Source organism: Physeter macrocephalus, chromosome 8 (assembly GCF_002837175.3).
Source record: "Physeter macrocephalus isolate SW-GA chromosome 8, ASM283717v5, whole genome shotgun sequence".
Lineage (NCBI taxonomy): Eukaryota > Metazoa > Chordata > Mammalia > Artiodactyla > Physeteridae > Physeter > Physeter macrocephalus.
In genome coordinates, this window is record NC_041221.1 from 62,388,352 (window position 1) to 62,414,369 (window position 26,018).

The window sequence follows — 26,018 nt, forward strand, 5'->3', positions numbered from 1 at the left end:
AGGGCCCAGCCGCTCCGCGGCATGTGGGATCCTCCCAGACCGGGGCGCGAACCCGGTTCCCCTGCATCGGCAGGCGGACGCGCAACCACTGCGCCACCAGGGAAGCCCTGTTAATTTTTATTGATATAATCAATCAAATAAAAATTTGCTCATAAAACCATGCACAAGATCCTAATAGGACTTGATTATATCCAATGGATGTGCTCATTTCTCTTGACACTAAAGTTAAATATGCTTCAGGCAGGTGGGGAAGAAGGGGCTGGAAAACTTGTTAATGAGATGAAAGACTGAACAAAGTGAAATTTTGTTTTTTTAAAAAAAAGGTTTAAAAAATTCTTAAGAGGACAAGGAAAGGGAAGAAGAAGTAATCAGCATCTACCAGCTTACCATCAGATAATTTTATTTCCCATCTCATTCAGGTTATTGGTTCACCTCTCCCTGTGGCCCCTCATCTATGCATTCCATAAAGGCAGAGAATATATTTTATGCATCTCTCTATCCTCTGGGCTTGATGAGGTGCTTGGCAAGTTGTAGGTTATCAATGAATGTTGCTTGAACTGAACAGAATTAAATGTCATAACCCAACTTTAGAGTGGGAAAAGAAAATTTGAAAGAAGAAATGACATTTAATTCTAGTGACTAAGTGGTTAGGAATAATTCCTTAAGCAGAAATAACCTAGTTATTCACTAGGATTTTTATCTGGATGTGATAGGTATAGGGGAAACTGAGCCAATTATTTGTATAATTGAACTGAAAAAAATTGTGCCCAGGGGCTTCCCTGGTGGCGCAGTGGTTGAGAGTCCGCCTGCCGATGCGGGGAACACGGGTTCGTGCCCCGGTCCGGGAAGATCCCACGTGCCGCGGAGCGGCTGGGCCCGTGAGCCATGGCCGCTGAGCCTGCGCATCCGGAGCCTGTGCTCCGCAACGGGAGAGGCCACAACAGTGAGAGGCTACCGCAAAAAAAAAAAAAAAAAAAATTGTGCCCAAATCCTCTAAGTTATTTATCTATTCTATGTAAATTATGTATATAATTGTGTACACAATGTCAAAGCCAAACAAACAACAATATAGTAATCACCTACGGTTGCCCCTAAATGTCTTCCTTTCTAGGTCCAATTAACAAAAATATCAACAATTACTCCTATTATGACTAGGAGTTCTATCATAATCTGTGTCCATCTTAAATCTGTGTCCATCTTTTCTTTGTTCTGCATCTCTGATTTTCTCTCTCTCTCTCTCTCTCTCTCTCACACACACACACACACACGCATGCACACAAATACAAATTTAATTCTTAGGACCAGCTCTCCTATTTAAACAGGGAGGAGGGGAAAACCTCTTATCAATGGTTTTAATTTTGAAATAAATTTATACATAACAGGGTCAACTCTTGACCCATCCAGTTATCCAGTCCAGTGACTCCTAAAACAGTCACCTGGAGGAGAGTAGAAGCTTTAACCTATTTAACAAGATCTCCCCAACAACACTACCAGTTTTAACTTAAGCCCAATAACTAAAAGTAGAGTTGAAAAAAGACCCATTTAGTTTTAAATCTCCAGGTGATTTCAACCAGTGACGTAAGCTCTACAATTTTTTTCCTTTGCTAACAACCCCAATCACCCAGCTCCCTTGTGAATAATAATGACAATATAGTCATCTTTGTTTTCTTTCGTGGTTTATTGGGAACAGGATCATTCTGTCAGCCTTCATGAGTCGAAGCCCCTCTAGAAATGATTGCGGTTCATTTTGTCCACCCACTAGATACCAAAATAACCTGCTGTCTTGGCAAAATGTGCAGCCACTCCCCAAATCATATTTTATGCCAAGTTTTAGAAGAGAGGGAACCATGCCAGAATTCATTTTAAAATCAAGTTCTATTTTCTATTTCTAGTGCTGGTTCATGGTAGACAGCTGGAGGGTAGTTTCATTTAAGTTGAATTCTTCCTTGACACTCTTTTCAGTTATGAATTAGATAGAATTGTGTTAAAATGAACTTAATTCTGTACTAAAACAACAACAATAGTAATTACAAGTAAATAAACCTCAGTAAACATTTCAGTAATAATATGCTTGGTGCAGCAGTTAACCTTTTTTCCTGCATTTAGGAAATATTATATGAATGTTAGGAAGCTCTACCTAATAAATCCTTGTCTTTATAAATGTGCCATAAATTGAGATATAGGGCAAAAAATAAGGAGATCCAATCTACCTAGAGACAATAGGGCACCTATTACATTTAGTATAATGAGCCTAATCCAAGTATTAGTGCAGCTGATCCTACATATAAGATAAATTCAAAATATACTTAAGAAGGAACATTGGCTGGGCATTTAGATGTACTGGTATCTTTTCTAGTCACTGCTGTATTGTTTTGCATTCTTCAGTTTATGAAGTCTTAGACTTTTACTATTGAAAATGTTTCTGATCTAAGTTCCTGAACAGAATTGCTAAGGTTTTATTTGGCTGATAATGTCTGTTTATTTAACCTTCCTCACCTATTAACCATCTTTGACACTTTGCTTGAATATGCCATTCTCAACATATCAGCTGTTTTAATTAATTCTCGCAAATGTTTTGCAAAGGCCAGAATGTTTGTTTCTATAGAGATGCTTCAAATCCTTTTTTCTTGGTGCCAAGAGCTATGGATTTTTTAATAACCTGTTTGCTATCTGGTAGAAACTGGAATTTTCTAACTGTGACTCTGGAGCCGAGCGTTCTCCTGGTTTCTGCAGGGTTCCCATAAGGAAGGAATCCCATTAAAAATGTTATCAATTTTGTTGACTTTTCCTTGTTTACTTTTTCCTCTTTTAAACATAAGATGCCCCTGACAGCTCTGAGCCTGGCTGGCTGAAGGTTTTTTACCCAACAGCATATTCTTTATGGCAGCTGTGTGTTCCATGGAACAACCCTACCTCTTCTGCCTTTCTCTTTAAGGTAAATAGAAGGATTTCCAAGACCAAGAATAAGTCAAGGACAACTCTAAATTGCAGGCTTCAGTATTTGGCAATGTGTTTACCTCTCTCAGGTCTATAGGAATGGCCCTATTCGATTGTATTCAAATGTAGTCTATTCCGTTTTGAAAGTCAACCTTTTTATGCCGCTAAATTACAAAGTCCTTAACTAATGTACCGCTCTATACAAAAGGTTTAGCTCTTCAGCTATCATAAGAACACGTCAGTGCTACTGTCTTCTCAGGCCAAAGATTCAATAGAGAAATCAGGACACCTTTAGGTTCTTGATGATTTCGCAATCCATTTTAATTTCTTTGGATATTTTATTGGTATTTCTTTGACCTTTAATTCTGTGAACAGGAATTGATTATAAATTAGGCTCTCTGAACGTAATGTGCATCTTTGGTTATTAATGATAACTTAATACTATTCAGAAAATCAGTAGAAATGGTCTCCTGATGTATCCAATAATGATTTCAGTGAAGTCAAACATGTATTTGATTTGGTTTTACCTCCTTTGTAATTTTTACGTTAATAATTTGTTAGTATTCCTGTTGAGTTGGATATATATCCTCTATAGTAGGGAATAGAGACAGTTAACATTTATTGACCTTTTTCTGTGTGCCAGGCATTATGCTAAGTATTCTATGTAGTTTATTCTCATTTAATCCCCACAGAAGCTCTATGACATTGATGTTATTTTTATTCTCATTTTTACAAATGAGAAAACTGAAGCCCAGAAAAATTGAAGTAATGTTTCCAAGGTAATGTGACTACTATGAGGTTAGAACAGAATTCAGGTTAGAAGGTCTGACTCCAGAACCTAAATTCCCAGCCATTATTATATACTACCTCTCATGGTAACCAATGTTACCGACTACTGCAGTTCCTAGTTTATAAAACAGTAATGGGATGAATAAGATTTGTAATAACTAATAAACCCAGTTAACACATTTAAGAATTGTTGCAATTGATCATGAGATAAGAGGCTATTATTAATGGTAATTTGCAGAGGTAGATTTCCATGTTAAACAAGTTGCTCTTAAGCCATTTTTGTATCTAGCTTATTAATAATAGCTTATATTTAATTCATAAAGAATTCACAAATTATGATGTTCATAACATTTCCAGTAAAAAAAAGTAACCTGAAAACCTTTCAAAAGCTGCCTGGATGTTCTCTTAGAAGTTCTATAAGCTGGTTAGGGAGGAAATAAAGAGAGAAAATGCTCCGTGCTGTGGTATGCTTAACTTGTAAGTTTTGTTGAATGTCATGTGGTGTGGTATTTTAAGACCAGAGCCTCTGATTATAAGGCATGGTAACTTTAAATCTTGTAAGATTAAGGTAAAGACTGGCAATCACTCTGATAGGCAATAAAGTTTATTATAAGTATTATTATTTTAAAGAATATTAGAGAAAAGGGGGAAGTCACAGTGTATGGAGTAGTTATGAAACTAATGAAAAACTTTTCATGGCACCATGAAAGTATGAGCTTGGAAAAATCCAATATATGGTCCAGACTGAGATAGAATGAAACCAGAGGAATCATTGAAGAGAAAGTGTTTTTATGTGCACTTCCCATTTTTGAAAATTAGTTGTCTGGCTGTAGCATAATTTACTTCGTAAAAGTAGCCACAATTCTTCGACAGCTGTAGATGACCACTTATTTTGCTATTTCTAGGGACACTTTGGAAGAAATATTGCGAGTCTACTCAGTGAGTGATGATAAACCTATACAGCTCACTTTGTTGATATGATGAACAAATTGCTGTGGAAACATAGAAAGATAAAAGAGCAAAGTGGTGAATTCCCCACTGCTGGGACTGTAAGGGTGGACAGTGTCAGAGACTTACCAAGAAGCAAGCATTCATACTGAGCTTTGAAGCTCAGTAAGTTAAAATTCTAGAGGGATGCTGTTATTGTTTCCAAAGTCACATCCAGGATGTCTCAACCTACTAGACTATTTTGTTCTTCCTCCTCCATATTCCAAAAAGAACCTACCTATTTTCAGGAGTAGGAAGAACTTGCAAAGGATAAGGTCTCAGGCATCTGCATTTCCCTCCTTTACTACCTTGATCACCATCAGTGAAGTTAATATAAGGGGGTCATGATGGAAGGCCAGCATGGTGTGACTGATCCAGCACTCAGAAAATCAGTTGTGTCCCAGGCAGGAAAATACCTTAGATATCTAAAGCATATCTGAGATGCTTGGCCATTCTGTTTTGAAGAGATTATCAAGTTTTAAGATTTTCTAAGTTCTCTTGAGATACAGATCTAGTAACTCTTGACCTTTTACCATCAATTAAATTTCTTCCATACAAATGACATGTATGTTGAAAATCTGTTATATACTAAACACTGGATTTTTAGATTTGAAAGACCCAGTCGTTGCTCTGAGCAACTCATGGTGGTGTTTAATGTAAGCATGAGACTGAATGAAGTCTTTTCATAAATGGCATGTATATGCCTGCTACATAAGCCAAATTATAGTCAATTTTTCTATTTTCTATAGTATATTTATTATATTTTTGATTCATAAATATTTCAATAGATGGCTATTTTCTTTATTATCTTATATATAATATATATATATATTTACAATATAATTTAAAAATTATGAAAATGGCACCAGAGCTGAAGGAGTAAAGATGAGTTGAATTTATATTTTCTTTTCTAATATTATTTTTTATATTCATTTTGATTCTTTTCCTGAACTCTCTTTATACTAGAATTATAGGTCATCAGACTTGCATTGATCCCCTCTATAGTGGCAGTGGAAAGAAATAAAGTGGACAACACTTGGATTTTATGGCCTGAATGGACAGAGAAGCAGAAATATATGCAATGAATCTGGCAGTAATACACCTCTTGTGGTTCCTAGACTGACCCATCTATGCAATGAAGTAGCTCCTCTATAGAATGTTCATATCCTCTTCATTTTGATCAGTCCTTCTTGTGAAGGATTCTGGTCAATGTGGCAGGAATGAAGGAGAGATGGGAAGGAGAGAAGTTGGAAGGGGTAGCTAAGAAACAGATTACATAGGTTCTTATTGATCATATAAAGAGTTTGGATTGTATTTCAAGTTCAATGGGAAGGCACTGGAGGACTTTACATTTTAGAAGATTGTCTGCTGTGGGTGAACGTGTGTAGTGGGATAAGTTGTACATTTTTCATAAATGGACTAAGGTTTCTTCCTCCAAACAGAGAAGAGCTTTAAACAACCAGAGTATTAGGGACACAGAGATGGGGCATCTACTTGGTGAGTATTGATAAAGTCTTCAGGAAATGGAAAGCCAAGGGCAGAAACAAAGAAGAGAAGACGAGGTATTTGTCTGTGTTTGTCTCCAGAAGCTCCACATTGACGTAGATGTCAGAGGGAAACTAGCCAAAACACTTTCACAGTCTTTAAATGCACTGATTAAAAGGTCTAGCTGGAAGGGGAAAATATGGATGATTACCAGACATAAAGAACTGTCTGAGAGACTTTGGCATTCAGGAGGAGCTGACTTGGTACAAAATGTCTTTCCATGGAACAGAAAGCTTCTGATACATGGGGATCATGATTTGGGCTTCCTTCATTGCACATTGCGCCTAGAATACAGATGCTCAGTGACCACTAAGTGGGTGTGCATATATATTTTGCATTATATAGTTTTGGACAAGATTTTATCTGTTTTCTGTTCACCTAATGTCACTGAAAAAAGTACAGCAGATAAATCCCATTTATACCATGATTTAATTAGCGTGTGGAACTGGTCTTCTTGTTCTTTAATCATAAATGAATCATTCCACTCTTCTTTTCACAAAATGTGATTGTGTTCTGAAGATTGATGGATCCAGGCACATTTTGGACTGGAGGAATCACAGTCTAGACTTCAGCTAAAGCAATAAAGTGATGCTTTTTCTTCAAGGTCAGAACACTCAAAGATGAGTAGGCCTGCTGCACAATTACAATTTATTTAGACTCATGTATTACATCTGGCATGAAAATAGTTCCAAATGGTTGCATACTTAGAAACTCAAAGTATACGTAATATAGAAATGAGAGAATAAGATTGTATGTATATGTAATTTAAATACATCCCAAAATATAGACACCTGCCTTTTTATTGCAATGTTTTATAAACTCAAAGTTTAGCTAGTAGAATCATCAATGTGTGTTTAAATGTTTTAGATAATGCATTTGTCAAAAAATAATAAAAAAGAATTGATGTACCGTTTACCAGAAATACAAATATATAGTTGCTCATAAGAAAGTAATATGCAGGGATAAAGACTAGGCTGACCTCATATTTGTAAATGAATAGTAACGCACACATACCATCTCCTCTCCTCTTCCTCCTCTTTCTTCTTCTGTCTTCCTTCTTCCTTCTCTCCTTCCTCCTTTTCTTCTTTCTAAAGGCAAGATTATAAAAATATAATAGGCTTTGTAGAAAAAAATTTAAATACAGAAGAATAAACAGAAAATAGGTAACTGCTAATATTTATATATTTTCAATTAATCTTTTTTGCTATCTAGATTGATATACTTTATTAAGCAAAACTAGGATTCTACTATAGCATTTTGTAACCTGCTAAGAATAGGCTTGGCTTTGACCTGGATAGTAATGTGGCTAGAACCTGAACTTTTTGACAGAAAAATCCAGGGCAACCTATATGGTTGGGTTAGCTAATACTCAGGGTATGTGGTAATTAAAGGTGACTTCCATGAGGAGGAGAAATGTAAAGAACTTTTAATAAAAGAAGAAAGGGATGATTCAGAAATTGCATGTGGCAGCCAAATCCGAACTCTTCTTATGAATAACATCAAACTTATTCTTTTATAATCCTATTTCTGAGGGCAAAAGAATGTTTTATTTGGAATGATTGTGTCTTCGTATCCTGTTGAAGCAGTTTTTCCAGGCATTAAGCCAGGATTTGACGAAATTGCTTTATTTCTTTCAAGCTACTAGTTTAATCTCAAAGTGAGGTCCACAGAGCAGCTGCATCAGAATTTCCTAGAGGGCCATTCATAGTGCGGACTCCCGTGCTCACTCCTGTCCTGAATCAGTCTTTAATGATGGGACCCAGGAATTTACAATTAACGAATTTGATGTATAACAAAGTTTGAGAACCACTGCACTGAAATTCATAAAACGCTTAAAAATCAATGTACTAAGCAGCTTTTTAGGGGCCCTACGGTGTGTGTTAATGTACATTCTCCCAAGAAATAAATTCCTTTAAAAAGACTTAACCTTAGTAGTCTTTAGAATTGAAAGAGACCTTAAAAATTATGTAATTCAATCACATCCCTATACAAATAAGGAAACTCAAAAGATGAAGTGACCTTTCCGAAGTCTCAGAGCCAGTTTGTGAAAGAACTGAGCCTGTTACCCAAAAAGAACCTCTGACTCCCAAGTTCAAAGCCCTTTCCTTCTGCAGACTGGAGTGTGCTTTACTGTAGCTGCCGGGTGACTTATGTCGAGCCTCTGTTTCCTCACAGTAAATGCCTTTTAAATCCTTGCTTATTTACTTTCTAATGACAAATCCTAAAACCAATTTCTTTATAAAAACACATTTTGGTGTTTAAAGAGAAACATGCCTGGCTTTAATGTAATTATGAAAACTGCAGAGCCATGAAGTCTCCTTTGTTAACTGCATACAGCATATAATCTGTGGTCCATAATTCTTAAGTTTGCCTGCTGGTGTACTCAGATAAGAGGAAGCAGTGAGAGCTCCAAATTAAAGGATTCTGATAGAATAAACTGCATAGATATCTCTATTTCCAGAGCAGGAAAAAAATTCTCCTTGTTTAGTGAGGTGAAAAGTAATCTGAATAGCGGAAAATAATCTAAAACACAATTCTTGAAAGCACTGAGAATCTTATAAGTAAAGATACACAAAAACAATGCTGTATAGGTACTGTATATATCACTTATACGTGGAATCTAAAAAAGCCGAATTCATAAAAACGGAATAAAATGGTAGTTAACAGGGACTGGGGGGTGGGGGAATAGGAGAGATGTTGTTTAAGGATGTAAACTGCAACTAGTGGATAAATAAGTCCTGGAGATCTAATGTACAGTATAGTGATTATAGACAACAGTGTTTGTTATAAACATTAAACTTGCTAAAAGTCTAGATAAAAAACAAAACAAAACAAAAATGCTGTACAAATGATCTGTGCGGAGCGTTTCTGGTGCTGAAATTCTATTCCATTCCAGAACTGCAGTCAAAAAAAAAAAAAAGAGAAAGATATGTGATGGACAGTTAAAATGACTTTTATTTTGCCTGAATTATTTTGCTTGCCATATTTTCAGAAGTCTAAAGGGGAGCTAGCTCTTCCTCTTTTTGTTATTGCTGTAACCTTCAGTCACTCTCTAGCTGGACATTTAGCTCCAGTTTGAATTAGGAGCTGTGGCCCCTTGCTCAATACTGAAAAGACTGATTTGTTGGACAGTGCTGTGCTCACCATTAATTAACACCATGAGAAACGTGTTACCAAATCAGAGAGAATTTCAAGCTCGTAGCTAACTGTATGCATTTCCTTTTGCTTTGTTTCATGGATGGTAGGTTCAAAGCGAGTGACAGTGCAGTGTTATATCCAGAACCAATTTCATCGAAGCAAAGGAGAACATAATTTATTATTTTTGACCATCACTATGATCTTTTGATTTTTTCCTCAATCTTCAATAATGATTTTTTTAACCATCTGGTTATTTATGACGTCATGTTATATGTTAGAAAGATATTTCTTCAGGAAATCTCTGCTCTCAAAATACTTTTAGATAAACAACTGACTAATGAAATAACTGTATATCACATAGAGTATTTTTTGAGTTCTTATTTTTTAAGTAGGCAAAGCAACCTTGACCTTCAGGAAGAAAATAGCTTCTCACAGTGAATTTTATTTCAGCAGTTAGAGATAAGTGACTAGTCCAAATGTGAACGAGATTCTTCTGTCTCATGGCCAGGAGTTTTGCAATATCACTGTTAAATGGAATTACTGGTAATCTACAAACAATTGGCTTTCTTTTATAAACTCTTAAAATTTTTTGATGATGAGCTTGACACTGTGGCATTTGGATTTCTTATTTATTAGGAAAGCAGGTAAGAGGAACTTGAATTCAGAATCCAAGATAAAACAAATGTGTTTCAGTGAATATTATAAGGATAAAGAAAATTCTTTTGGAGGGAGTGTAAGTCTCTTGGAACTGGGTTTATGGAGTAGAACTAGATGACACACAAACTCACTGTTGAAAGGACTCCTTGAATAGAATGACTTGTTCCCAAGCACTCCTGTCCACCTCTCTCCACTTGCTCTGATTCCCTCTCCATCCTCCCTCTCTTCCTGTCTCTTTGGAAAGAGGCCCTCTGGTCTCTAACCTAATTTAACTTGTTTCTGGAAATGGAGCAAATTAAATTTTACATATTAATGTGCTTACGCCTGAAGTATCCATCTTCCTATGATCAAGAGATTAGGCTGCATTTGATTTTATGTTGACCAATCCACCTCCTCTTATTTTTAGATTGCTCATAGTAGCCTTGTAGTTCATTTATCATAGGAGATACTCGATATTACATTGTTGGTGCCTCCAATATAAAATTATGATTTTATGACTTGTAATGTTTCTCTGATGGTTTGGGGGATAGTTGGGACAATTTTTTTAAATGCACATTAATCTAGTGTCAATAACCATTGAGTGATCTAGTAATAAGTGTAAAGGAAATGCCAAGAATAGAAACATTTTCTTTTTTTTTTGCTTAAGGAGTAGCTTATTGTGGCCACGTTGAATAGTAGGCTTTACTATCTCACTAATTAAGAGGAGAGGTCAGTCAGTTTCAGCTACAAGCTGTGGGACAACGGTCTTGGAAGGAGAGAGTTTGAGCACCTTCTGGATAAACATATTTTTCACCTTTTGCTTTGGGCACCCATTCCAAGTTTATATCTTTATTTACAGGTAAATGGCTACTTCCCTTATTGAATCTCCGAAACTTGTATGATAGGAAAAGCAGAAAAACCAGTAATCAAAAAGAGTTATTAGGGAAAAAAAGTAGGTTTGTAATATAATGAGGACATACCTATTTATAGATTGTTTGGTTTTAGAACATCTCTGCTTTGGAGTTTCCACCTAGGGCTAAAATAAAATATGTCCGAAATCTGAGCTCCTTGTCTTTTCACAGATGTTTAGTAACTTCTTTACTTCTTTGTAGTTACCAAAAACATGACGAACCTTCCAATACCCAGTTTCACAACTTTAACACCATCTATCATTTTTCTTTGTAATCTTGTGGTTGTGTGGTCTAACGCTTTACAGAATGCATAACTCTCTTCTACAACATCCTTAACATTGCTCACCCAGCCTGTGTTCAAACATGTCCAGTGACGAAGTACTCACCAGTTCATGAAGCAACCCCTTTTATTCTTAGTAAGTTTCTCTATTTTGATGAAAATCTATATATCTCCAATCATTTTTACCATTGAGGCAAAGAATCTTCATACTTTTTCAAAAACCAGCTTGGATAAAGGCCCAAGCAAACTTTTAGTCATTATTTGTTTGCTTTTCTTTCTGTGGCAATTTCAAATTTTTATTTGCTTGTCTCTATTTGTTTTTTAAATTGCCTTGGACACATTGAAGTAGGTCTCTGGCAGAAAGTTTTAAAGCTCAAAGATGTTTGCCTGTCCACTTGAAACAAATTGGAAGACCACAGCAGTAATCTCATTTCCATTTGAGAAAAAAAAGATCACATTTTAGCAAAGAATGACTAAGTATAAGACATCTTTACTCCTTGGTCACTCACATTTTATTTAAATAAGAATGGTTAACAGTGGTTTGTAGTCACATTTTTGAAAAAAATGATATCCAAAATTAGATCTATCACACCAATAATATATATATATGTATATAATAGTATACACACACAATATATGGCATATGCATTATTTGTATATTCTGTAGTGACTTTAAAAACCCAAAATATAAGCATGAAACATTTCAATAGATAAAATATTGCATATAAGAAAGAAAATTTAAAAAATGAAAGAACATTTGGGAGTTACAATAATTACCATGTATTGCTCATTTGCTAGTCTGAGCTCTTATAGTAAACAAATTGCCTGTGTTAGCTCATTTAATCTTCATAACAACCTTGAGAGGTAATCTATCATGATCCCATTTTACAGTTGAGGAAACTGAGGTGTAGAGAGATGAGTTGATTTTTCTAAGGTCACACAACTAGTAAGTGATGGAGCCACAGTATGAGCCCAAATCACCTAACCCGAGAGTCCCTGCATCTCAGAGGTATTCAGCATTAGTCAAACCACCGGCATCAGAATGACCAAAGGTACCTGGAGAGAGTGCACATCCCCAGACTCCACCACCAAATCAACCAAAGGAGAACTTCTGAGAGTGTGGCACTATTTTAAATGACCAAATGTAATTTTTATATAAGCCAGTGAGAAGGAATAGGTCTCCTAAAATTTCCCTGAAGATAAGAGGTAACTCTCCATCTTATCTGTCCCTCCAAGCCAACTCTGAGCATCAGAATTTATTGCTCTTGGTTCCAAAAGGGGAGAAACTCTGACCCACTTGGTCAAGTTCTTCAGAAGTAGCTTAGAATTTTCTTTGGATATAAAGAATCATTCAGGGCTTCCCTGGTGGCGCAGTGGTTGAGAGTCCGCCTGCCGATGCAGGGGACACGGGTTCGTGCCCCGGTCCGGGAAGATCCCACATGCCGCGGGGCGGCTGGGCCCGTGAGCCATGGCCGCTGAGCCTGCGCGTCCGGAGCCTGTGCTCCGCAACGGGAGAGGCCACAACAGTGAGAGGCCCACGTACCGCAAAAAAAAAAAAAAAAAAAAAAAAAAAGAATCATTCATTTGTCCTTTTATGAAGGATGATGGATCTGTGCAAATCCAGCCTTACACCCTTGCCCATCTGCCTGCGTCTCACATTTGTGAAATAACTCACCAGGTTGAGCATGTAATCGGGCAGAATTAAGAACACACAGGGATCAGAGCCTGACCTTATTAGCACAGCATGACCCTCAGGCCTGGCATCCTCCAGCTGAGTGCTACCCAGCTGGAGAAGTTTCTGTCTTTCCTGTAGGAGAAGGATCAGTAGATGCCCGTGCATCTGCTCTCTGACTCTGCTTATCAAGCTATTCAAGCAGTAGAGTTCTGTTGACATGGTAAGAAAAATATGTTTGTCAGCCATACAAGCCATAAAAGGACTTTCTGCCCTGAAATTAGAAATCTGAATTATAGTTGGAATATGAATGCCCTTTCAGGCTTCTCATGCCAGCAGCCATGTTGTTAGTGAAATTTAAATGTGGGAAGAATGATATTATGAGCTGTCAGATTGTTTGGCAAATGATTTAGGTCTATTTGGTCTATTTGTAATACAGTGATTTGGGTAACTTTTTACTATGAAAAATAAAAACTAAACGTTGCTTTATGCATGGGTTTTATTTCACATCAAGAATGATTTTCTTCATCCTAGTTAATCTTGCTTCTTAAATGTAAGATGCTAATGTGTGAGTGTTTTATATACTATACAGCATAAATCTGCCTATCTGCGTCCTCTTTCATACAATTCAATACAGGCTCTTTTTTATTTGATCTGGAGATAATGTGGTTGATTTATTTGTAATGACTCCTGGAAATTTACTTTTTCTGACTTAATAGAAGATTTAACCCCTAAATGGAATTCAGGTTGAATAAATTCTATAGATGTTATTCTAGATTTAGATTGTATCACGTTTTAATACAAATTTGGCTTCTCCTTTAGATTTTGTTTTCTTTTGGTTCTGTGCTCAGGTTTCAACCCTTTTAAAAGCAGCATCCATAGTAACAATGTTAAAGGGGCCCTCAGTGCCCACGGGGCTCTCCTCTCCCGGCTCTGGCCCCTCTGCCTCCCCAGAGGGGCCTCCATAACTCACAGCCCAGCCCTTAGCTATCCTGTCTGCCTTTCCAGCTTCCACAAACCTTGCAGCCAATGTCCAGGCCCCATTTCCCCCGATAAGTCTAGTCCTGTCTTGAATGAAGATTTATAAAAAGAAAAGAGCCACTTCCCATGTTCTATCAGAAAGTCTTCAAAATACTGAAGTTCTAAGGAAGTCACTTTCAGACTTAATAAAGCTCCTTGAGTTGTTCCCCTTGGGCACATCTCTCTTTAACCCTATAATCATCTTTGTAGCCCGCCTCTCACCTCCGCCTTCGATTTCAGTCCCTCTAATTATGAAGCTGAGCCCCAGCCTCAACTCTGCATGGGTGTCTGTTCAGAACTGAACAGAAAAGAAAGAGAGAACTGCTTAAATAGCCATTGAAACTATCTTTCAATGGCTTCAACATAACCAAAAAAGTAGGCAGAAGCCAGGGTTTGTCTTCTACTTAGCTGTGTGATCTCCAAAGCTTATTTGCGATTACCATTGATCTTAGGAGACCCTGGATGGCTTTGTGCCATATAAAATTTGATCCTATATAATCTCATACAGAAATGTGAGGTCACAAAGGCCACACATGAAAGTGCCCTATGCTGGGTGAGGCCTGAGTCTGAGTGTCCCTGTTTCCTGAATGCCAGGCAATGGGCTTAATATTTTCTACCAACTTAACAACTTGTAAAATAGTACTCAACAACTCAAAATTGCCTTAGATGTTTAGATATTTCACTTGGATGTAATGTCATCTCATTACTTTTTTTGAATTATTTATGATGAAGGTTATATATAAAGAAACAAATAAATATATATTAGACCCACTTCAAAAAGAGAAATATATGCCATTATTGATAGTAGTACTATTTCTGGTCAAGTCAAGAAGCCTTTCCAAAGTAAACTTCTCCCGGGCCTTCCTGTGCTCCTTCCAGAGCCAGACAGTTACTTTATCCTCTTGCTGCCCAGGCCTGCTGCACAGCCAGCTGCCTGCTCCGAGCTTTCTCTCTCTGGATTCGGAGCACATAATGAGATGCTACAGCGACTTCTGTTTCTCTAGCATCTGGTTTCTACGTTTTCATTTCCCTTTGTCTCTCTATGTATTTTTGAGACTTCATTCATTGGACATAGTACTTGTCTTTCAATGATTCTTATCAGCTACAATGAGCAGTAGTCTGAGATGTGGAAATCATTCCTCTTACCTTGAAACACCGTTGTTATTCATTAGGCCTTTTGTTTCAATGCAGGTCAAAACAATCATAAAAATAAGACTGTGCAGAGGATCTTAAAGAAATTAGTAAGCATAATCAAGTAATTGTCACGATAAGGATTTAATTGTGTATTTCATCTTTGAATTCTGTTCCCTTTTTATGTAAGGGGCCGTGGAGAGAGAAAATGAGGGTATGTAGATTCTGGGTGATTCTGAAGGGCAACTACCTTTATTTTCTCTCCTCTCTGGGAGATGGGAGATGGAACAATGTTCTACTGAGGAATCCAGTTGCATTTAACAAACACTTTCTATTGGGATTTGACATGTTTCAATTCTGTACTATCTTTAACACATTCACTAGTAATGATATTACCTATAGCTTACAGAGAACTTATAGCTTACAGAGAACTTTTGTCATTTGCAACTTGCAATTCAACTCTGTATCAGTTACTAATTTCATTTTGGAAATCAGGATACTGATTCTCAGAGAGGTTAGGTGATATTTCTAAAATCACTCAGCATGTGAGTCTCAGAGCCAGAGTAGGAACCCAGGTGTTCTAACACCAAATCCTTGTTCTTTCCTCCACACATTGCTGCTTCTAGAAAAAACAAAACAAAACAAAACAAAACAAAACAAAAACATTTATTGAGCACCTAGTGTGTGCTAGAAGCCTTTCAATATGTTCATTTATTTAATCCTTACAAGAACCTTGAGAAGGTAGATAGGTAGATAATATTATCCCTATTTTAGCTAGAAAGTGAAAATTCAGAGGGGTTTAATTACTTAATCCACCTGGTACTGGGTCATAGATTACATTTTCTTTCTTCCATTTCGGATTATGGATCCTGCTCTAGAAGAAACAGAATCTGTTCTCAGTTTCCCCCACAAGATACTACAGTTTAAAAGGGAGTAGGGAATCATACGGTCCATTTGCAGTGCCTGGTGAATTATCAGGTACCAAACCAAAGCCTTCTGCAATACTTCACAATAAACATTGTTTTAATCCCTGCAGAGGGATTGAGGTAAGTAAATACGAAGGATAAGCATCAATGCCAGTCTCTCCACTCCCTGTCGCTTCCATGGTCTTTCCATGATGCCAGCTGTGGTCGTGTCTGCTAACTACCTCACCTCTGCCCTTGAAAACCTACTCATCCCTGAGGACTGGCCTTACCTTTTCCTGGAGCCTTTTCCAGCTCATTTCAGTCAACCCCTCTAGCACAGACTGCACACATCATACAAAAAACACTGCAAATACAGCCAGGGTCTCAGATCACTTTACGTGCTTTATTTTGGCAGTTTGTGGAAAGTACAAACTCTTTGTTTTAGAGATTGTATCATATGGATGCTTATTTTGTATTTTTCTCGATACCCAGTATAATGTTAGGAATATAGATTTCCAGTGTTTGATTAGTTTTTAACAAGAAGTTAACCCAGACAGAATATTGATTTGTTAAGACAACCTGACTTTTTCCTTGTATAAATTTTTATCCCAAATGTAACTTTCACCTAGGCATTAAATTGCCTAGGCTAGGTTAAGAACTAGTTTTGTTCTTTGGTTAAGACAGTCCAGAAGAATAAGAAGAATAGCTATTTGATAAGACATTTTTTTAAAGATATACTTGGATTCTACTGAGGGTGAAAACACAAGATCAAGAGGACACGCATGTGGAGGCATATACACACGTGAAGAAGACACGGAAGTCAGAAAACACGGGGTGGGGTTTGAGAAGCATGGTCAAATTCTGACACAAGGCGATCGAAAAGAAGAATAAACACATATGATAAATATAAATGTAAAGATAAAATTGGAAAGGGATGATGGGGCCAAATGGAAAATAGCCTAAGGAATTTGGACTTTATTCTCAGGCTGAAAGGAAGACATAGGATGGTTTTGAACAGAGGATAAACAGAAATACTTATGGTGATAGGTGCTGGGTGATCTCAAATAGCAGTGCCTTAGGGAACAGGCAACAGCAGAAAGGAGAGAAAGGCAGATGACCGTATAAAAGAGGCAGCTGCTACCCAGCCTCAGCTCTCAATGGCCATACAGCAGTTTGTTACCATGTTTTAAAATTTTTCAAAAGAAATTGGGAATCTGGGCTGTTGTGTAAAAATCTCCACATTCTTCAATGTTGGCTTACAATTTTTTAACGACTGTGTTAATCACATGAAACACCAGTGAATCAGATGCCAGCCTGTGATCTTGACCTGCAATGAGTGACACAATCACTTTTAAACATGGGTAACTAAAGAAAGCTGATCAGAGAAAAAAATAAGCTGAACAGCTAATGTGATGATTTAACAGGGCAGAGACCTCATGAGAAACAGAAACACTCCTTTTCTAGAGGCAGGCTCTTGCCACAGCATATATTTTATACCCAGTTCTGCTTTCATTTTAAAGCTAACAAGTTTTACAATGTGTGACTCGGCTGACCTTTAGAACTTTTTCAAACCTTTTTTTTAAACTCTTCAGAACTGACAGAAACCATGTCAGAAACTATGAACTTGTTTTATAGATCCAGGCCTGTTTTCAAATATGAATTAAATTGAAAAAGTTCCAGGAGACTTTTGAGCCAATAAGTTCATTATTTAAGTGTTCATTGATCTACCACAAGGCATAACCTGGGACTTTCCTGAGCAGCCCAGGCTGTGTGGTCACCTTACTTTCCTGATATCTAATTGTAAGTCCAAAATAAAGGGACGGGGGGAAATAAAGAATGGGAGAAAAGTAGTTTGAAGAGATAGTGTGACTGGCTTTTTTTCTAAAATTTTGAAAGACAAGAATCCTCAAAATAGGGAATCACAGTGAACCCCAAGCAACATAAATAAAAGAATTGTAAGTGTAGCCACATCATTGCAAAACTGAAGACCACCAAAGATGAAGGGAAACTCTTAACAGTAGCTTCAGAGAAAACAGTTTACTTAAAATAGAACAATAATTAGAGTGACAGCATATTTTTGAATGTATCAGCTGAAGTCTATAAACAATAGCATAATGCTATAAAGAACAGATAGAGTATAACTAGAATTTACACCCAATAATATATATTGATTGAACATTATTCATGAATAATAGCTAAATAAATATATCTTCAGACATGCAGGAGGAGAATATTTACTATCAAAAGACCTTCACCAGTGAGATTTCTGAAGAATGCACTTCAGAAGTATGGAATGGTAGTTTAATATATATTGATAAGAAGAAATTGTGAGCAGGGAAACTGGAAAACATAGGATAAATATAAATGAATAATGTCTGTGTAAAACTTGGGGTAAAAAGTCAAGATATTATTAGAATATGGAACATTGTACAGCATTATTATGTAGAAATGGGAAGGGATGACTGACAGACTATTCTAAATATTTGAATCTGGGTAAATAAAGATAAAGATGTAATTAAATTTTTTGAACATAAATTTTGAAATTTTAATAATCACTTGATATATAGCAGGTATAACTTCCAAACTAATAAAGGGAAGAATAAAATTAGAAAAAAGTGAAAAACATTCAGCCAAAGAGAAAGCAGGAAATGAATAGAAAGAATTACAGGAAAATCAAGCCAAATGTAAAATAAGATAGGACACATCTATGCAAAGATAGTGGTAATTAAGATAAATATTAATGGACAGATTTCACCAGTAAAAAGATTCTGATGCACTAGCCCAAAAATCCTAGAAGAGGGGAAAATGTATTTAAAGACATTCTATGAATTGAGAGCTGAAACAGACTTAGAAAATTTATTTTCTCATTTACAAATGAAGACATCAAAGCCCAGAGGAGCAAGTGAGATAACCAAGTTCACACAGCTAAAATGTGCTAGATATTCAGCCAGAACCTGTTAACATTCCTACTGACCCCTCTTGCCCCTGTTAGTATTCCTCATCGCCTCCCCAGCCTCTTCCAGGAGACAGCCCTCTCAGAGGTGGCTTAATGGCAAGATGTCTCAAGAGCAGCTGCCTGCTGTGGTGTTTATTGCTAACCTGTGGGAAGTCGGGCTCCTCTACCTCCTCCCCCTCCTCAACCCTGCCATCTCTCTCCATGTCTCAAATACCCCTACATAAGCTCAGATCAGCAATTCCATTGCCTAGGCACACATCCATCCATCCAACTAACTGGCACATGGCTGTGCAAGTGAAAGCTCCATCCCTTTGTAAGAAGTTTGGTTGGAGTCTTAGTTGCCAATTTTAGGGCAACAATAAGAATCCCACTCAAAAGCCTATTATCCTTTAAAACACAGAACATTTGATCTGCTGGCAAGCATTTTGAATTGCCTTCTGTGAAGAAAAACAATCACCAATTTTGACTAAAAGCTCCAAGCTGCCTGCATTTAAATATTTATGCCCTAGGTTTTGACAAAGTTGAGCATAATCGAAATCCCACTGAGAAGAAGAATGTCGAAAAGATTAATTAGAAAGAAAGCAGGGCTTCCCTGGTGGTGCAGTGGTTAAGAATCCGCCTGCCAATGAAGGGGATGCCGGTTCGAGCCCTGGTCCAAGACGATCCCACATGCCGCAGAGCGACAAAGCCTATGTGCCACAACTACTGAGCCTGCGCTCTAGAGCCTGCGAGCCACAACTACTGAGCCCGTGTGCCACAACTACTGAAGCCCGTGCACCTAGAGACCTGCTCCGCAACAAGAGAAGCCACTGCAATGAGAAGCCCGCGCACCGCAACGAAGAGTAGCCCCCTCTCGCCGCAACTAGGGAAAGCCTGCGCACAGTGATGAAGACCCAACGCAGCGAAAAACGAATAAATAAGAAAAAGAAAGAAGAAAGAAAAACTGGCACCTTTCTCTGCCTTTGTGTTAATCGTTCTTAGATAACAAGCTTTTAAATGAGTGAAGGTGCCTTTACATTCTTTTGATTGTAAATTTTATTAAGGTCTTGAAGAGAGTTCATCTGAGCATTGAAATGGCGTTTACTGAAAAGTGTCTCCAACTTTCATGAGCAGCAATACGCAGTTGGTAGATGTGTCAGGTTGTCACTGACAACAGAGTCTAAGGCCCCCTATCAAAGAGCTATATATACAACCGTTCCTCTCTTCCAGGAAAGATGAATTGCCATGGTAACACTGCCAAGAAATAATAGGTCAAGTTTTATCCTTGTGCCTCAGGGTTATTTTATTAGGGTTTTACTTGGAAGTGGATGCCATTGTAAAATGAAGGTTTGGGTATTTCAAAGCTAAACATCATGCCAAGAAAATCTGATCCATAAAATCGGCTGGTGTGAAGAGGATGGATAAAAGACAGTAGGTAAGAAGAACATCTATATTGATCAAAGACCTATTTAGAGGCCAGTTTATTAGAACTCTTTTCTAAAATGTGAGCTTCATTTACAGGTGCTTGTATAACTGTCTGTGAATGAATTCAAACTGTACAAGATCAGCAGGGAAGAGTGGTTTGTAAATTTCATTTTAATGGAAGATTAACTGCTGTAAGGAAAAAAAGTTCTTATTCCAAAAATAAGCATGCAGCAAGAAAGCATAAAATATTTGAGCTTCCTGTTTTGCTTACTATTCTTATCAGACTATGTTCAATGCTGCTTTCTGCCTGCCTATTTATGGAAATAAAAAAATAAATACAACTGGGAGGAAAGTAACATCACCTAAAAGAAGTAAGGTATAATAATCAGCATTTTGTTGTTTCTGTTGTTTTGGAGAGTAGTGTCTCGGTATACGTTATCACTTTAGGTTTTTCTGTAACAGCATTTCAAAAATTTGGGGAAGAAATTCCGACGTGAAACAGTATATAATGTGTATCGCTTCAAGCAATGGTGCTCTGTCCTTCTAAGAACAATATATGTATGTATTCATGTTTATTAAGATCTACTTTTTTAAAGCAATAAGATATATCAACTCACCTTTTTTGAACAGAATTAATTTTTCATAAATGGAATATAGTTATGCATTTTAGCATAACATCTTCGCGAGACTATGTTAGCCTTCTCAATAAGACTACTGTTAATCTTCTGTATTTTCTCTCCTGTGAAGTAGTAAAGGGGTATGTGGACAGCTGTGAAATTTATATTGCTTTTGCCCTGATCATGAAGATTGCAAACTGGGGTCGATGACTGCATTAGTTTCCTACGGCTGCTGTAATGAAGTACCACAAACTGGGTGGCTTAAAACAACAGAAATTTATTGTCTCACGGTTCTGGAGGCTAGAGGTCCTAAATTAAGGTGTCACAGGGCCATGCTCTCTCTCAGGCTCTAGGGGGAGAATTCATTTCATGCCTCTCTCCTAGCTTCTAGGGGTTGCCAGCAATCCTTGACGTTTCTTGGTTTGTTGATACATCACTCCAATCTCTGCTACTGCCTTCATGTGGCCTTCTCTGTGTCTCTGTTTTCTCTTCTTGAAAGGCCACTGGTCATAGGATTAGAACCCACCGTAACCCAGTATGAACTCATCCTAACTTGATTACATCTGCCAAGACCCTATTTCCAAATAAGGTTACATTCACAGGTTTTAGGGTTAGGACTACACATATTTTGGTGGGGGGGAACACAGTACAACCCATAACTGTGACTATGAATTGGAGAACCTCACCACTGAGCAGATGGTCTCAGTTACAATTTTAAATTGCCATGCTGTCTGGTTCTTTAGAAATGATATTTCATGTCTAATATTTTGTAGACATGTAAGGAATATGATATCCTGATTAATGAAATGCTTTTAAAGTGTAGCATTTTTAAATATACAAAAATACGTCTAGAATACATAAAATAAATTTAATAAATATCTATCACAGTCCATAACTGGTAATAGGTGTTCACTTATTGTTTATTGAATGAATGAATCAATCAACCAATCGGCATTAATATTAAATTATATTGAGCATAATTTAATCTTCCTTTGATGATTCAAAATAATTCCTACAGGTAGAAGGTAGCAAGGTACAAGTTAAAAGATTGCTACTTGCCTGAATGCTAAATGACTGAGTGTTTTATTCCATTTCACATATTTGTGTCTATTTAGAAGTTCACTAGATAAAATGTGTTTTATGTCTTATGTTGCAGTGTTCTCATCCTACATTGCTGTGGATTTCCTCTTTGGATCATTACATATTATTTCCTTTAGCTTAATTAAATTACCTTTGTGGATCAGTTAACACCAATGTGTTCTGGTTTGGTTTCTCCACCTATAAAATTACCTACTTTATCATGTATCAGGATTGTCTGTCCTTCAATCTATTTTTCTCTGTCTAGACATTCAATAAATGTATTTTGATGGTAGTGATATTATTTGAGTTATGTTTCTTTACTAATGGTTACTTCCATTTTCCCTTTAACCCAATACAGAGAGACGTAACCACCAAAACGAAAACAAATTACAATATAACCCAGATTTTACAAATGAAAGCTATTTCCTTAGTCCTAAAACTGCACATGATCTCTGTGTGACCTCAGAAGTGTTTGAGAGTGCACTACATGCAGTTAAAAAAATAAAATGTTTCACCAGAGAAAGAAAGCATAAGGCAAAAACAGACAAAAATGCCAAAATTCAAACTGAAAACGTTCCTAGCTACTACTTATCAAACTGCTAATGTTTTCCATTTTAGAGCTCTTTTTTGACAGATATTCAAGTATTTGCTAATCAAACCTATCATTTAAGCCAAAAATTCCTCCTAAAAACATGATTGAGAAGTCAAAATATTTAAGCCAGCTAAGATGATTTTATTTTTTCATAAAAGAGAGAAAAATGAAAGCTAACTCTCTTGGAAGAAAGCTTTCATTTTAAAATCATATTTTTATCCCTTTTTTTGTGAAAGATTTCCTGTTGTGTTTTTCAATCACCAGAAGCCTACATTTATAGAAAACCAGCAGGTATCTCCAGTTATTAGAATCAACTGGGCAGGGCAACAAGGCAAAGCCAGAGTTTAGAGCCATTTTCCTGAGCAGATTGAGATGTACCATTTTGGTCAGTTACCTTTTGAGATTCTCGCATTTAATTACGTTAATGGCACTTGACATTATAAATGTTCTTTTCTTTCCAATATAACCTTCTATCATTATTAGTAAATGTCAAATGTAATGAGGTATTTTTTCTGACTCCTTTTTCTTCCTAATATAATGGGACAGAAAATGCTACTGAGTTTGTAAACTTAAAATTGTTTTCAGTACTCAAAACCAATGCAGAGCCAGCTAGTGTCTGTTTATTAGCTTAGTTTTACTCTGTTTATTTTCTTTGCATTTGGAAAGGAAATTTCCTCTTTGTATTTCTTACTACACTTCCCCTACTTGGTGCAATTTCTTATTCTCCCTGAGAGCTCTGAGGTGACAACTACCTCCAATTAGATTGTGTTTCTGGGTTCAAGTCAGAATCCTGTGGAAGGTCCTGCCCCTTGCTGTGACTTAAGTGCTGTCTGTAATCTTTTTCTTTTCTTTTTCTTAAAAGCTGTTTTTGTCCCCCTCTCTCTGTTTTAAAATTTTGATGCATAATGGCTATCCAACACCGTGGTTTCCTGTAACATCTCAATCATAATGTAACGGAGAGCTTGATTTCTGCTCCCTTGAGGATTAAATACACTTCCAGTGTGAAATTGATATGTTTTATAACACTAGAGCTAGTTTCTTTACTGTCAAAATAAACATCTTACGAAGGAGGAAGCCATCACTGGAAGAGGTCAAGAAAGGGGGAAAATGTCATAGTTTTTCAACACAACATTATTTAGTGTCTGTACTGAAGACATGCTTGACAGGAAGGGTCTGGGTCACCTTTTAGCAGTGCCTCGGGCATATTGGCTGTTTTCTCCTATTGAGAAATTGGGGGAAAGCTGTCTTTTGTATAGAGAAAGCAGCAGGAAGGGGGTCCCTAACCTGTAAGAAGGCTACTCGGTCAATCCCAAAAAGATATTTTACCGAGAGATAAAGAAAGCTATTTAAAATTACTTCACAGTAGGAAAAATAATGGTAATTTTATAGATAATGTATTTAGAAAAATATGAACCCAAGACGAAAGTGCCTAAGTTTTAAAATAGAATGACTAGTTATAAGGGGTTCTGTTCCCCAGAGAGCTAAAATATATTACACAATCTCTAATTATACCTTGCTTTTTAAATACAGTTTTTGGGCATTTGGTTCTCTAACTTTCTCCTTCATTTCACAGTTGGATATACTGTTAATGGAATTATATCCAACGAATATCCAAAAATATCCAAATAAGCTCAAGATTGGCTTCTTTCTGTCTAATAAATTTGTATAATTGTCCCAATTACATGCAGTTTTTGATTTCCACGTTTATCTCTAATATCTATACCTTCATATTTATAAAATACTAAGCAAAGTACAGTAAAATATTCAAATATCATTTGATCACATATCATTGCAATTTCCTTCATAGCATTTTTTTTTTTTTTTTTTTTTTTTTTGCGTTACGCGGGCCTCTCACTGTTGTGGCCTCTCCTTTTGCGGAGCACAGGCTCCAGACGCGCAGGCTCAGCGGCCATGGCTCACGGGCCCAGCCGCTCCGCGGCATGTGGGATCTTCCCGGACCGGGGCACGAACCCGCGTCCCCTGCATCGGCAGGCGGACTCTCAACCACTGCGCCACCAGGGAAGCCCAGAATTTTTTTTTATATTCAAGGAATGGTCACATTTTCACGTGGTGAAATCTAGACTTTCCTTTTTATTTTCTGCCAATTAGTGGTGTGTTCTGAAAGACCTTCCTCGTTTGTTTTGCTTCATTTTTGCTATTTTGGGTACCATAATCTGTTTTTATCTTACCTTTGGAAACTTATTTCAATAATATCACCTAATAAACACCTCTAATCAGGCCAGCCTTCTCCCTGCTCCAAGTGTAGAGTATAATTGTTGCTCATGAACAGTCACACCCTTTGCTAATTTTCAAGTTTTATTTCACACGCCCACATCCTCCTGGAATCATTTGCTGATTTCCTCAGCCTTCTTTGGTTACCATTCTCTGAACTTTCAGGGGCCAAAGAGAAGAAACCACACAAATTAGGAGAAAATTGTGAGCATTCTTGAGTTTCCTGCTGTTAGTCCGCGGTAGAGTGCAAGCATCTGAGCAGGAGGGTACCTACGGGTGAGGAACAGTGTGTCCAGCATGAGCCTGTTCTAAGAGTGAGACCCAGGAGATGTTCACTTCATTTTGATGCTAAAGGAACTTCTTCTTGAATCATCCAGCACATTAGCTTTCCCTTCAAGACCTGTTAATATTGCCTTAGGAGGAACTGGGGTGCACTTTGTGTACAAAGGAGGCATCTCTGGGAGAAGGGAAGCAAGAGGACCCAGACTGGAGTCAGAAAAGAAGGTGACATTTCTGTCCAAAATGCTAAGCACCTAGAATACTAGGACAGAGAAATCAGAGCCCAATCCCCTGGGCAAGTGGTAAAGGGGGAAGCCAAGGAGCATTGGGTTATAAGTTATACCCCAGATCCTGAGAAGACAAAGGAGCAATAGTTGAAGTGAGGAATAATTTCTTCAACTACACTGTGCAGTATCTGCGACCTATATAGGTCATTTCAGTGATGTAGCTGCCTGTGATTCTCAGATTTCACTGCTGCATGAGACTCTTTTGCAGGCCCTGAGCCCCTGCATTTGTAAGCTGCCATCTACCATCCTGTGTTAGCCTTGCCTTCCCAAATTTTAGGAATAACTGCCAGTTCTTACCATTTATTGGCCACTTTTTGTGTCAGGCTCTGTGAAGCACTTTCCATGCATTATTTCATGTCACCCTAACAAGCGTGCTAGACTTTAGGGGGTTTAAGTTAATAGAGGCTCAGCAGCTTGTGCATGTCCCCCCCCAGCTCTCTAATGGGAGAGTGGGAACTCCAGATCTGTCCGACTCAAACACCCACACAGAGTAGGTATTTTCATTGTCATTGTACCATTGAATAAATGGAAACTACACTGCATGCTTTTAAATGCAGGGACCTTTCCATGAAAGGTCCTTTTCTTTTTTTTTCCCCACAGAGGCTTGTACTTAGCAGATA

General features: G+C 37.4%; 1 protein-coding gene across 1 annotated transcript in view; it reads left to right on the forward strand.

Moving 5' to 3' along the window:
* Nucleotides 1–26,018, forward strand: part of RAB3C (RAB3C, member RAS oncogene family) — a 300,910-nt gene that overhangs the window by 109,252 nt on the left and 165,640 nt on the right. The gene's annotated exons all lie outside the window — the stretch shown is intronic.